Source organism: Mandrillus leucophaeus, unplaced genomic scaffold, assembly GCF_000951045.1.
Source record: "Mandrillus leucophaeus isolate KB7577 unplaced genomic scaffold, Mleu.le_1.0 Scaffold433, whole genome shotgun sequence".
Classification (NCBI taxonomy): Eukaryota; Metazoa; Chordata; class Mammalia; order Primates; family Cercopithecidae; genus Mandrillus; species Mandrillus leucophaeus.
Window position 1 is genome coordinate 2,148,872 of NW_012104621.1, and position 13,281 is coordinate 2,162,152.

At 46.5% G+C, this 13,281-nt stretch overlaps 1 protein-coding gene across 1 annotated transcript in view; it reads right to left on the bottom strand.

Moving 5' to 3' along the window:
- Nucleotides 1-13,281, bottom strand: part of GABBR2 (gamma-aminobutyric acid (GABA) B receptor, 2) — a 432,864-nt gene that overhangs the window by 363,760 nt on the left and 55,823 nt on the right. The gene's annotated exons all lie outside the window — the stretch shown is intronic.

A 13,281-nucleotide genomic window follows, 5' to 3' on the forward strand; every position in this document is an offset into this window, starting at 1 on the left:
CGGTCCAAGTCTGAAACCACAGACTCAGATCTTCAGAGTTGTGAGCGTACTTGAAGACAGTCTAAGTCAAACCCATCAGGTTAAAGCTGGGGAGAATAAGATCCAAAGAGAATAACTGACTTGTCCAAGAGGACAGAGAAGCAAAGCAGAGATGTGCCTGGAACCCAGTGCCCAGGGCCTCTCTGTGGCAGGCCAGCTCTCACTAAAGCAGGCCTCCATAACGACTGTTTTAGTACTGAGTGGTTAAGTTAAATATTAAAAGTTGAAAGAGCCAGTGCCTTTATACAAAGCCTAGAAAGTAACAAAAACCCACCAAGAGTTTTGCATAGGCCTTTCCTGAGACTTAAACCATGAAAGATAATGAAGGAATTCTTAACAGGACCCACTTAGGATTCAACAAGTTTTATTGGGAGTCTGAAGAAACTCTCCAGGCCTCCAGAAACAAGTTTATTGGGGGTCTAAAGGAATGCCCCAAACCTCTATGATTTAGCAAGAGACAAGATAAAGGTAATCACCCCAGCACCTGGACCCATTTAGATTAAGCAAGTTTACTGAGGCTCCAGAGGAAGGTCTTCTGAACTCAGATCTTAGTTATAGCTTAAAAGAAGTTAATCATGTAAGTCTTTAGATGAATGCACCCTTACACATAGATATATAGCTTAGAAGGTATGTAAGTTCTGGAAAACTATGTAATTTTAGGTTGTCTTATTTTCTAGGCCTTCTCCCTATAACCAGTAACAGAAATAAAAACTCTCTTCCTCCCCAGTTCATCTGCATCTCATTATTGGGCCATGAGAAACAGCAGTCCGACCCTCAGTTTGGTCCAGGAACACCTCCAGTGCCGGTTTCTCCATGCCCCTCACCCTGGCCCTCCTTTCCTCCTTCCAGAAGAGTCTGTGAAGGCCCATGAGTGGCTAAGGTGAGTGGGTCACTCCATCCAGGGCACATTGAAGGAGATGCCAGGAGCCCTGCACCTACAATGTCTCAAAGCAGTGTCCTCACCTGGCAAGGCCTCTTGCTCCTAGATGGTCCAGTAATCATGACACAAACAGGCCACAGTCACCCGGATTATCCATTGTGTGTGCTATCATCTGTCACCACCGTGCATGTTTGGGTTGACCTGCACCACCCCACCAATGAAGACAGCAGCTGCCAGAAGACTGTCATTGCCCTGGAAATGGACTTTAGGGACCCAGTGCCTCCCCCACCACACCTGGGAGAGGAAAAACAGCACACCTTGCAGCGACACACTTTTCCTACAAATACAACTTAATTAACCTGCATAAATTTTAGCCTCATATCTAATCATCAACCATTGCTCTCACACATGCATAGACAGGAAAAAAAAATTCAAATACATGATGCACTTACAATGGTTCAGGAAAATTCTGGTTTTCCACACTCTGCTTTAGAAAGCACCTCCTACTATCCCCTTCCCTGACCCAGGAGCCTGTTCCCAGAGATCCAGCTGCTGGTTTGCAACTTGCAGTGTCAGCACTGTCACCGCCAGCTGCCAGCTCCAAGGGTCCTGGTGGTCTCATTAAAAAGAGCCTTATCTCGGGAGACACTCTGCTGATTCTGGGACCTGCCCTGCCCAGCATGGGAGAAAATGAGGCACTTCCCACCATTCCAATTCCTCCTTCCTAGACAGAGAAAGAGTGGCAACCAGGACAGGTAGTCTTCCATCACCTTGAACTGTCTCTGAAACTCCATTCTTACCTCTTTTCCTGGCAATTGCCTCATTTGCATTTAAAAGGGATTCCTGGCTTAATTCCACTAAGTTCAACTTTTAAGACTTCCATTTTATTTGAATAGTTTTTAAAGTTTTGAGCCTTTGAAAATACAACCAAATACATACATACTCCTTTAAACAATCTGATAGTAATTTTCTCAAAACAGCTAGAAGTCCCCTTGATAAGGGCAGGGGCAGGGTCTTATTCACTTTTGGATCTGCTGCACCTATAGCACACAGTAGGTGCACCAGTAACACAGGTTAAACTGAATTCAATCCCCTAACCTTACATATCCCGGGATAGACTCACAAACTCCATTAGTCATGGATGTTATTAATCTCTCTCTGCTCTCTACACTCAGCTGTTAACTGCCAAAGACATGGCAAACCTGCTGGTGGCATACAGGGGCAGATTACCCTCATCCTGCAAGGCATAGTGCAAATACCCCCTCCTCCATGAAACCACTCTGATGCCCCATGTCCTTCTGGTCAGAACCCACCCTTCGTGATGCTGAGGGACCACAGACAGAACAGTCCTACCATATATGGATGCACATGGAATGTACGAGATGCCCTCTGGAGGAAAAGAGGTGCCACAGACAGACAAGGATCATTCTAGGCTTTGGGTAAGCTGTGTTTTGCAAGCCCAGAGCAGGGAGAATTCTAACCCCCTGGAGAGGAGGAGGAGGGTAAGGCATCTTGGAGGACTTCGTGGAGGAGGTTCCATCTGAGCAGTGTGAGCAATAGTCAGGCCCTGCAAGGTGAGAGGAATCCCACTGCGGAGACTCAGAGATTCTGAGACAGGGCAGTGTGCCTGAGGGAGCCACTAGCTGATCAGTAGGTCTGATGCATGGAATGTGGAGTAAGATATTAACAGACTGAATATGGCTGAGTTAACAGACTGAATATTCTGAAATTTCTAGAGCCTCAGTTTCCCCATTTGCAAAATGGAGATAATAAGATCTGCCTCCTCAGTGATTCTCAACCCTTAGCACACATAAGAATAGCCTGGGCCAGGCGTGGTGGCTCACGCCTGTAATCCCAGTACTTTGGGAGGCCGAGGTGGGCGGATCACGAGGTAAGGAGATTGAGACCATCCTGGCTAACACTGTGAAACACTCTCTCTACTAAAAATACAAAAATTAGCCGGGCATGGTGGTGGGCGCTTATAGTCCCAGTGACTCGGGAGGACGAGGCAGGAGAATGGCGTGAACCTGGGAGGTGGAGCTTGCAGTGAGCCGAGATCGCGCCACTGCACTCCAGCCTAGGCGACAGAGCGAGACTCCGTCTAAAAAAAAAAAAAAAATAGCCTGGAGGCCTTATTGAAATGCACATTCCTGGGCTTCCTTCTTCTCCCCTCCACCCCTATTGAGGCACTTATAGAGTCTGATTCCAGAGAGGTCTGAGGTAGAACACAAAAATCTGTGGTTTGGTTTTTTTTTTTTCCTTTTTGAGACGAAGTCTTGCTCTGTTGTCCAGGCTGGAGCGCAGTGGCACAATCTCAGCTCACTACAACCTCCGCCTCCTGGGTTCAAGCAATTCTCCTGCCTCAGCCTCCCTAGTAGCTGGGATTACAGGCACACACCACCATGCACAGTTAATTTTTTTTTTTTTTTTTTTCAGTAGAAACGGGATTTCAGAATGTTGGCCAGGCTGGTCTTGAACTCCTGACCTCAGGTGATCCGCCCACCTCGGCCTCCCAAAGTGCTGGGATTACAAGTGTGAGCCACCATACACCTGGCCAAAAAATCTGTGTTTTAAAATCCCCTCCTCCAGATGCCTGTCACAGCACTCTCATGGGGTAAGAGGGAGGTCCACAAACCCATAAATCACAGATTCAGTTATTTTAGGACCTAAGTTATCCAAGGTACATAAAGCAACGGGCATGCATGTGGCACACAGTGCTGCTCATAAAGTGAGTTCCTCTTCCTTCCTCTGCCTTTGCTCCTGAAATTTATTAATTGCACAGGTTTTGAGCAGATAATCCATTCTGCCTTTATTTTAGGTAGAGGTCCTTTTTGTGTTTCTATGTTGGTTTCTGTGTCTGCTTCCCCCAAACAAGACTGTGAGCTCCTTAAGAGGAGGAACCAAATTATTACTAGCATCCCTGGCACCCAGCAGGGCCCTGGCCAGGTAAGTGTTTTAGAAGGAAAGGAGAGAAGGCAGCACCACCCCCACAGTCCCTGAGCCTGGCTCCATGTTAATTATGCAGTAAGTAGGTCAATGGGCAAGGGAGACCCCAATGGCCTCACTCGAGGGGAGAACAGGGGTGATTTGAGGAGTGGTAAGAATGAAATCCATCAAAAAGCAAGGCTCCTCCAGCACGGCTACTTCCCACTTACGGCAGCCCTGGGAACAGTTCTGCTTCCAGGGCGCATTAAGTACAAGCTGCTTGACCACTCAACAAGTCCTTTATGACATTTCCAGACTCTCAGACCGGAATAACATTAATGAAAGTTTCATGCCCTGATAAATAGTTCATCAACAACCAAGAAAAGTAACGGCCTCACCCTCCTCCCAGAGAGCCAGCCGGGAATCCCATGCTTCCTCTTCTCCTTCCTCAATCTCCCCGTCCAATTAGCCACTGAGGCCCACTGCCTCCAGCATCTGCTCCCATCCCTCCAGCCCCTGCCCTAGCATTAACGCAGACCCCATAGCTTCTCAGCTGGACATTGGCAACAGACTCCTCAGCAGTCTCTATGCCTCTTCCAGCCCATCCCCCACAGTGTCCTAAGAATCTTCATGGAGTCAAGCGCAAATGTTTCAACTTGACCATCAAGCTCCTCTGAGGTCTGGTCTAACCTAGCTTTCTCTCTCATCTCCCACCACTCTGATTCCTACACTCTTCCCTTTAGCCCAGTGTTTTCAAACTGCAGATCCCACCCTATGAGTGAGACATCACATTATTTTAGCACATCTTGAGCAGGAATTTTGTTTTTTGTTTTGAGACAGAGTCTCGCTCTGTCGCCCAGGCTGGAGTGCAGTGGCGCGATCTCAGTTCACTGAAAGCTCTGCCTCCTGGGTTTACGCCATTCTCCTGCCTCAGCCTCCCAAGTAGCTGGGACTACAGGCGCCTGCCACCAGGCCTGGCTAATTTTCTGTATTTTTAGTAGAGACGGCATTTCAGTGTGTTAGCCAGGATGGTCTCGATCTCCTGACCTCGTGATCCACCTGCCTCTGTCTCCCAAAGTGCTGGGATTACAGGTGTGAGCCACCACACCTGGCCTTGAGCAGGAATTTTTAATGAAATAGAATAGGTGTGCATTGTACGTAGGAAGTTTTCATTTTGTGAAAATTCTGCTTTAGGCGTGTGTGTGTGTGTGGGTATGAACGCACTGTAACACATTATGAAATGCACATCGTACTGTGGGTCTGTCAGAAAGATCTGAAAAGCACTGCTGAGGCCACACTGAATTCACTGCTCCTCTGCTCTGTTCTGTGTGCACTGTTCCATCGCCATAGTTTCCCTCACATGAGTCCCTCCTCCTGCACTGTCTCTCTCGCCTCTCTCCACCTGCCACCTCCATCTATCCACATTGTGAGCATTCTTCCAGGATGTCTTAGTTGATCTCTCTCAGAAGCAGACCCTGAGATAAAGGTGTGCATCTGGGAAGTGATCCCAAAAGGCATGGGTAAAGAAGTGGAAAAGTGAGGCAAAAGAGACTGGAACCAATCCAGGGGACACTGTTGAGCAGGACCCTGCCATGAGCAACTGCAGTTCCCACTGGGCACTCGGAGGGGAGAGGGAGCTGAGATATTCATCCACCTACCCTGCCAGCCACCGCTGCGAGATCCTAGCAGAGGGAAATTGCCAGGGCAGCATGCAAGGGCATAGTGAGTGCCCAAAAGAGATGGATGGGGCAGCGACAGAGGTGGCTACACAGGTTCTGGACAAAGGTCACTTCCTCCATGGAATCTGCTTTTCTGCTCTGCCGTGCTCAATACACACGTGCCCACACATGCACATAGAGGTGTCACGGTTCCAACTGCATAGTGGACATTCTTTCCTCTATCTTTGTTCCCGAAATTCACTGATATAAAGATTTTAAGAGAGAAGAGAGTCCATTCCGCCTTTATTTTAGTTGGAGCCCCCCCTTTCGTTTCTATGTCTATTTGTGTGTCTGCTTTGCCAGATAAGACCATGAACTCCTTGCGCAGAGGGATGGAATTAGCTCAATGTTCATACCTTCTTCTTCCTGGGAAGAGAACCCATATTTTCCTTCGGAAACTGCCCTTCCTCCACACTTAGTCCATGTGAGCCAACTGTATCTCTGTAGCCACAAGGACTAGGGCAGAGATGGGCACGGTCCCCAGTAGGCCCAATGAAGCTTCAATCTGAGGACATTTGTTTACTCTGTTAGGAAAAAGAATCATTTCTTTGCTGGCATTGCTGAAAACTGCTAACTGCCATGTTGCCACCAATAGGAGAAAAGCTTCAAGAGAATAGAGCCAACACCCAGGAAGGGAGGGGACAAGGGAGCCAAGTCCTGGTGACACTGCCTAAGCCTCTGGGGGCAGGCCTTCCCCGAAGTTTCTGAATGATTCAGTTCTGATCCAATCAATTCTTTTTCCCTCCTGAAATTAGCTAGAACTGAGTTTCTGTCACTTACAACCCAGAATCCTGTCCAATGCCACCTGTTGTCTCTGCCCCACTGCACTGTCACCTGGAAAGCACAGCGATGACCCACCCGGATCTCCACATTGCCCAACACACAGTAGAGAAAGACAGTGTCTAAAGAGCTAGTTGGAGTGCGGACGCCACCCAAACACATTTGCAGCCCCTGACCACTGGCAAACATAGACACATGGTCACTGACCAGTCATCATCGTCACCTCCAAAGCAGACATGGAGGATAATTACACACTGTGGACAGTAAAGAACAGAAAGGATAAGACTGTGGGAAAGGAGTCAGGCAACTGAAGCAGGTCTTGGTTGCCTGTGTCAATCTAAAAGGAACCCTGGGTTTAACCTGGGGACCTTGGAATTTGCCAGTATGTTAACCCAGATTCAGCCCCAGAGAGGCCTCTTGTGCGGGATAGTTCTCCAGGTGGCCTTTGGCCAACCCAGTTCTCCCTGCTTTCTCACTTGTAGTTCTCAAGAATAACTGTAGAAGATACTGGGAATGGGCTGGGCGTGGTGGCTCATGATTGTAATCCCAACACTTTGGGAGGCTGAGGCAGGTGGATCACCTGAGGTTGGGAGTTCGAGACCAGCTTGGCCAACATGGCGAAACCCCATTTCTACTAAAAACACAAAAATTAGCTGGGCATAGTGGCAGCCACAGCTACTCAGGAGGCTGAGGCAGGAGAATCGCTTGAACCTGGGAGGCAGAGGCTGCAGTAAGCCAAGATCATGCCACTGCACTCCAGCCTGGGTGACAGAGCAAGACACTATCTCAAAAACAAAAAATAAAATAAAATAAAAAATAAAAGAAGATACTGGGAATGTAACATTCTGATATAAGGATGGACTGGCCAGAACAACTAGGTTCTGCTCCTGTCCCTGCTAGAAAGAGAATGTCCTTCAACACTTTATCCCGGAAATACATGTTACCCCAAGGTATAAAACCCAGGGTGGGCTGTTTTCTGGGGTCCCTCAGCTTCAGACCAAGTGAGGCACACGCCGACAAGACTCCATTCATTCTGGGCAGCTTTCCCGAGCCTTGAGAGACTGGCTCACCATGAATCCTAGGCTTCTGTTGATCCTTGTTGCCTACCTGTAGGGAATAAACCACTTCATATAACTTGTATGTTAGTGTTCTGCCTCACCAGACTCAGGCAAGCAGGCAAAGTACAGCGCAAGGTGCAATAGGCTACAGTGGTAACCAGCATGTAGTGAATCTACTTTGCACCTAGAAGCACAATTTATCAGAGCTGGGAGACTAAAAGCATAGTGTCCAGCCTTGGGGCGTGGCAGGGCTGGTCTGAGGTTACTTAGCATGCTGGTGGCATCTCTGGAACTAGAAGCTGGGCTGGTGCTCTTCCCATTGCATGGGAAAGACGCTAGAAGAAGGGTGTCTAGTTCATTCTGTTACTATCATCAGAGTGTTGAAGTTGGAGGGCTACCCTGCACCTTCAGCCTTTCCTCTCTCCATCAACCACTCGCATCAGGATTTTCTCCAGGGTGAATTCACCAGTGCTCAGAAAACTGTCAACAACTGAGTCTCCACTCCACCCCTAAGGTTCTGAATGTCCCTGTGTATGGGAAAGCCCCATTCTCCAGCCCTGCCTTGGACCAGGTACAGTGTGGGCAGGATACTTGGAATTAACAGGAGTACAGTTCCTTTGGGAATTTCCCCTGCTGCAGCCAAGCATGTATATTGAACACTATTGAACTTTCAATAACAACAACAATAGTAATAATAACAACAGCAGCTAAGCTAGTAAGTGTTACTTGGTGCTTCCTATGTGCTAGGCACTAAGTGCTTTACATAGACTAACTCATCTAATCCTCACACAAGTTCTATGAGGTAGGTACCATTATTATCTTCATTTTGTAGACGAAGAAATGGAAGCACATAAAGTTTAAATAACTTGCCCACGATTACCTAGCAAACAGCAGGCCAGGATGCAAACCTAGGTAGTCTGGCTCCAGGATCCCTGTTGATGAGCACTGTAATACTTTCTCTGGGCAGAAAAGGGTTAACACAGCAGGTCTGAGACTATGTCCCTAGAAAGATCTGCTGGAGAGGTTGGCCTTGGGTTGGTATCTGGGGACTTGGACTTCAACAGAGTTCCCACCATCCTCTGATAAGAGTGGCTCACTGGGCCTAAATTGTTTATGCAGACAATATGGTTCCTACTAAACACCTTCTGGGAGTATGGAATTTTGGTATGTGTTAGGCAGAGGGTGCCTACATGCCCAGTGCCCAATAAAAACCTTGCACACTGAGACTCTAATGAGCTTTGCTGGTAGAAACACTTCACAGTGCTGTTACCATTGGTTGCTGGGGGAGTAGGGTGTGTCCTGTGTGACTTCACCGGGAGAGGACTCCAGGAAGCTCGCACCTGGTTTCCTATGGACTTCTCCCCACCAGTCTTTTCCCTTTGCGGATTCTGCTTTGTATCCTTTTGCTGTAATAAATCATAGCTGTGAGTACAAGTGGATGCTTATTGTACTCTGAGTCCCTTTAGCAAATTATCGAGCCTAGAGGTGGTCTTGGGGCCTCCAACACATCTTCAAAAGCCCTAAAGCTATCGTCTGAAAGAACATCATAGGAAGTCTAGGTTCGGTTGGTCTTGGGTGACATTTTTCCGAGGCCCGTCCTCGTATGTTACAACAGACTATCTCTCTGGTATTGCAGGATGCCTTACAATGGGTTGTCCAGCACTGGGCTGGCACAAGGTCCCAAGGCTAGCAGAATTCTCAGAGGGTCCTCCCACACCTATCTTGCCCCCACAGGGCATCAAAAGTAGGCCTTCAGTGATGAGTAATGCCAGCAACGTGGTTTCACTTACACAGAAAGTGAGGCTCAGAACGGTTGTGTGACATCTTCAAGGACTAGAACCTAGGTCTCTCGACTTCCTATCCAGGGATTCCCCATGCTCTGTCTCAGAGGGCAGTACCAGGCACAATGAGAAGGGGCAGGGAGGACATTTGGTTGCAATATAAGGAATAATAAATGCCCTTTCTAATTAGGGTATGCTCCTAAATAAATTGAACAAACATAGGTGACGTGCTGGACTTCTGGAGATGCTAGAGGACTAGGCACGGTCCCTATGCTATAGAGCTCACCTCTAGGAAGAGGCCTCCTTTGAAGGACTGATCTGCCCATCACTGGGAATGACAGGCCCATTCATACATTATCAGATCTAGCATCTGACCCTGCGATTCAGCAATTTTGCATTTACCTGATGATGCCAGATCAGCACCCTTTCACACAGCTCTATTCTTTCTCCGACACTTCCCCTGCTCCACATTCTCCTCCAGAGAAAGCCCAGCCCAGGAAATGCGCAGGTGGCTACCGGAGAAGATGAAGAGGGCTTTGGAAACAGATGGACTGAAGTTTGATCTCAGCTCTACCTCACACTAGCTCTGGAATTCTGGCAAGTTCCATAAGGCTCCGACTCTCAGCTTCTTTATCTGTGAATCACAGGGGCGGAGGAGACTGCATGAAACCCGAACCTGGCCCCGAGCCTGGCACCCGACGGGTTGTGCTCTATCCCCCTGGATACTGAGTGCTGGATGTACCAGTTTTATGAATAGGCCACCTACTTTCCCTTCCTTGCTCCACCAACAGGAGGAAGAATTAGGTTAATTACATTGAGAAGAAATGCAAGAGGGTAATAAGGTCTCTGATCCCATCTTTTGTTCATAAGTTAAATAAATGTAAAAGTTGCTACTCAAGTGATATTAAAATATTTGACCTCATTACCTTGAGCGCTGGTTCTGATATGGGGGTTAGTCACTGAAAAGATGCCAGTTATTCAAGTACGATTCTCATAATAAGAATGACTAACATCCACACACTGCCGATTGAAATGGTCATTATTTGTTAAGTGGTTTTTTTTTTTTTCCTCCAAGTAAGTTTACAGCAAAAGGAAAGAAAACTGCCAACAGTCACGGCCCCCAAGAAGTGGACTCTTCATTAAGTCCCCTTCCCCTTTTTATCATTAACCATACAGGGTGTGTATATATTTATATTTAGATGGAGTCTCACTCTGTCACCCAGGCTGGAGTACAGTGGCGTGATCTCGGCTCACTGTAACCTCCGCCTCCTGGATTCAAGCCATTCTACCACCTCAGCCTCTTGAGTAGCTGGGACTACAGGCGGCCGCCACCACACCCAGCTAATTTTTATATTTTTAGTAGAGATGAGGTTTCACCACGTTGGCCAGGCTGGTCTTGAACCCCTGACCTCAGGTGATCCACCCACCTCAGCCTCCCAAAGTGCTGGGATTACAGGCTTGAGCCACCACACCCAGCCCATACAGGATATACTTCTACCACTCAACAGCATTTAAAGATGCATCTCCACGTTTTGACATCATCTTCAAATTTGCCGCTTTAAGGGAGGTATGACGGTGGCGAGTACTTGACAGCACCTCTCCAGGCCCCGTTCTGCCCTAGGTCACTCCTCCCACTGCTCCCTCTCCAAGTCTCAATTTCCTCTTCGTCTGGACTAGATCAGGGGTTACCAAACCCAGCTTAGTTAGCATCATAATCAATTGAATAGCTTTTAAATACCGACATTTCAGGCCTTACCCCAACTCCAACCCACAGAATGAACCTTTCAAGAATGGGGCCTGGAAATCTGAATGTTTAGCAAGACCCCAGAGGACTCAGTCTGGTGTCCAGCCACAGATCAGCTGGACTAGATTACTATTAAGTTTCTTCCAGTATTGATATTCTACCTTTTGGATGACCTCACTGAACTAATACTTGGTGATAATTCCCCAATTTCTAGGCATCTGAGTTACTTTCCATTTTCCTAAATATGATTCTTTTTAAATGGGTCATGCTGGCTATCATTTTTCTTCATTCACAGGCATCAACAGAAAACACAGAGCCCAGAGGAAAGTCCACATCCTAAAGGTCCATTAAAAAGTGATGGATGTCTCCAAATCCAGGTCAGTTTCAAAGGTAGATTTCTCCCGATTCATCTCTCAGTGATGAAAGGGCAGAGCTGGGTGAATTTGATTTAAATCTAACTGATTTAACTCACCAGTCAGGAAGACTCAATTTGACCAATTTTTCTCCTGCAAAAGATGTATTCTTTTCTCAGAAATATAACCTTAGTGCCTTTACAGCTCAGAGGCAAATGTAGTTTTCTTCTTTGTTAAAAAATACTGATTTCATTAGAATCAAAGCATCCTGGAATTTCAAAGCTGGAAAGACCGAGTGGTCACCCAGTTTCACCCCTTTTGGCCCCAAAGAGGTAGTGAGTGACCTTCCAAGGTCACACAGAGTATTTGACAGGGAAGGAGAATGCCTTCTCCACCACACCCACTGCCTCCAGCTCATTTAGTCCTTCCCAGGGATCCCATGGCTACAAAAGAACACTCAACAATGTCTTCATTTTCCTTTTATCCAAAATTGACTGCAGCGGTGGGATACAAACAGCGCCAAATAAGAAGAATGCGTTCCTCCTCAATTCACAAGCCCGGGGACTAAGCTTCAGTCACTTAGAAATAAGACTCTCCATTTGAAAGTGCTGCAACAACTAAAAAATATGCCTATGTTTATGCCTCCAGGAAAAACAGGTTGAGAAAAATAGGCATAATGAATGGTAGGATTAATGATTTTCTTCTCCATTTTCCAAAACAGTGTTGTGTTATTTCAAAAATATGTACAAACTTTACAGAAAAACATGAAGCTCTTGGAAAGGTGGCATCCAGAGACTATTGGGAAGAGAGAGGTAGCCATTTAACTTGCTGTATTTCCACTCAATGACATGACCATCTATTTTGGATATTTTCTCCAACAATAAGCATGTATAGCTATGTTAATAAAGTACCCTGAAGTAATTCATATGTCTAGATTTACACCGACTTCAGTGAGAGCTATAAAGAGGCCTCTCCTTCCATTGCTCTTCCCGACATTCACAAGATGTGTTACTCATCTGGAAGCTAATCAGGTGTGGTCTTGTAATATTTCCTCTTTTAACTAGAATTTCTATCTCCATTATTTTTTAAAAATTTTTCATGTGTTTCAGTCCCGTTTCCCCAGGGATCAAAATCGTCTCCTGCTTTTCACTGAATAATGCCCTAGCCTGAGCAGCAGTGTGGAATAATTGAGCCAGGCTGCCTGGGATCGAATCCTGGCTCTGCCACTTGCTAGCTGGGTGACCGAGGATGAGTTGTTTAACCTCTGCTCAACCTCAGTTTCCCTGTCTTTAAAATGGACGTTAAAAGAATAGTACTCATCTCATAGCGTTAACTCCATTTACATTTTTGAAGTACTTAGAATTGTGCCTGGCACACAATAAGTACAATATAATTGACAAATTTCAAAATACCTTTGCCAGCCCAAAAGTTAATGAGGTCATCGGCAAAATCCCAGATAGTGGGACACTACAGGACAAATGACCCAGTTTCATCAACAAATAAGTTCCAAGGGGAAAAAAAAGAAAAGGAGGAGGGAAATGAAAGGAGAATCTTTATCCTAAAAGATGCTTAAGAGAGATCTGTACACCATGTTCGCAGCAACATTATCCACAAAAGCCAAGAGGGGGAGGCAACCTACGTACCCATTGCCAGATGAGCAGAGAAACAGATTGTGGTGTATAAATACAATAGCAGATTATTCAGCCTTAAAAAGGAATGAAATTCCAATGCATGCTACAACATGGGTGAGTCTTGAAGACACTGTGTTGAAAAAGCCAGTCAACTATATTATTCCACTTACATGAGGTGCCTAACGCACTCAAATTCATAGGGACAGGAAGTAGAATGGTGGTTTCCAGGAGCCAGGAAGAGAGAGGAATGGGGAGGTGTTTAATGAGTACACAGTTTCTGTTTGAGATCATGGAAAAGGTTACTCAGTAGTGATGGTGATGGTGGTGATACAATGTGAATATACCTAATGCCACTGAACTGTACAGTTAAAA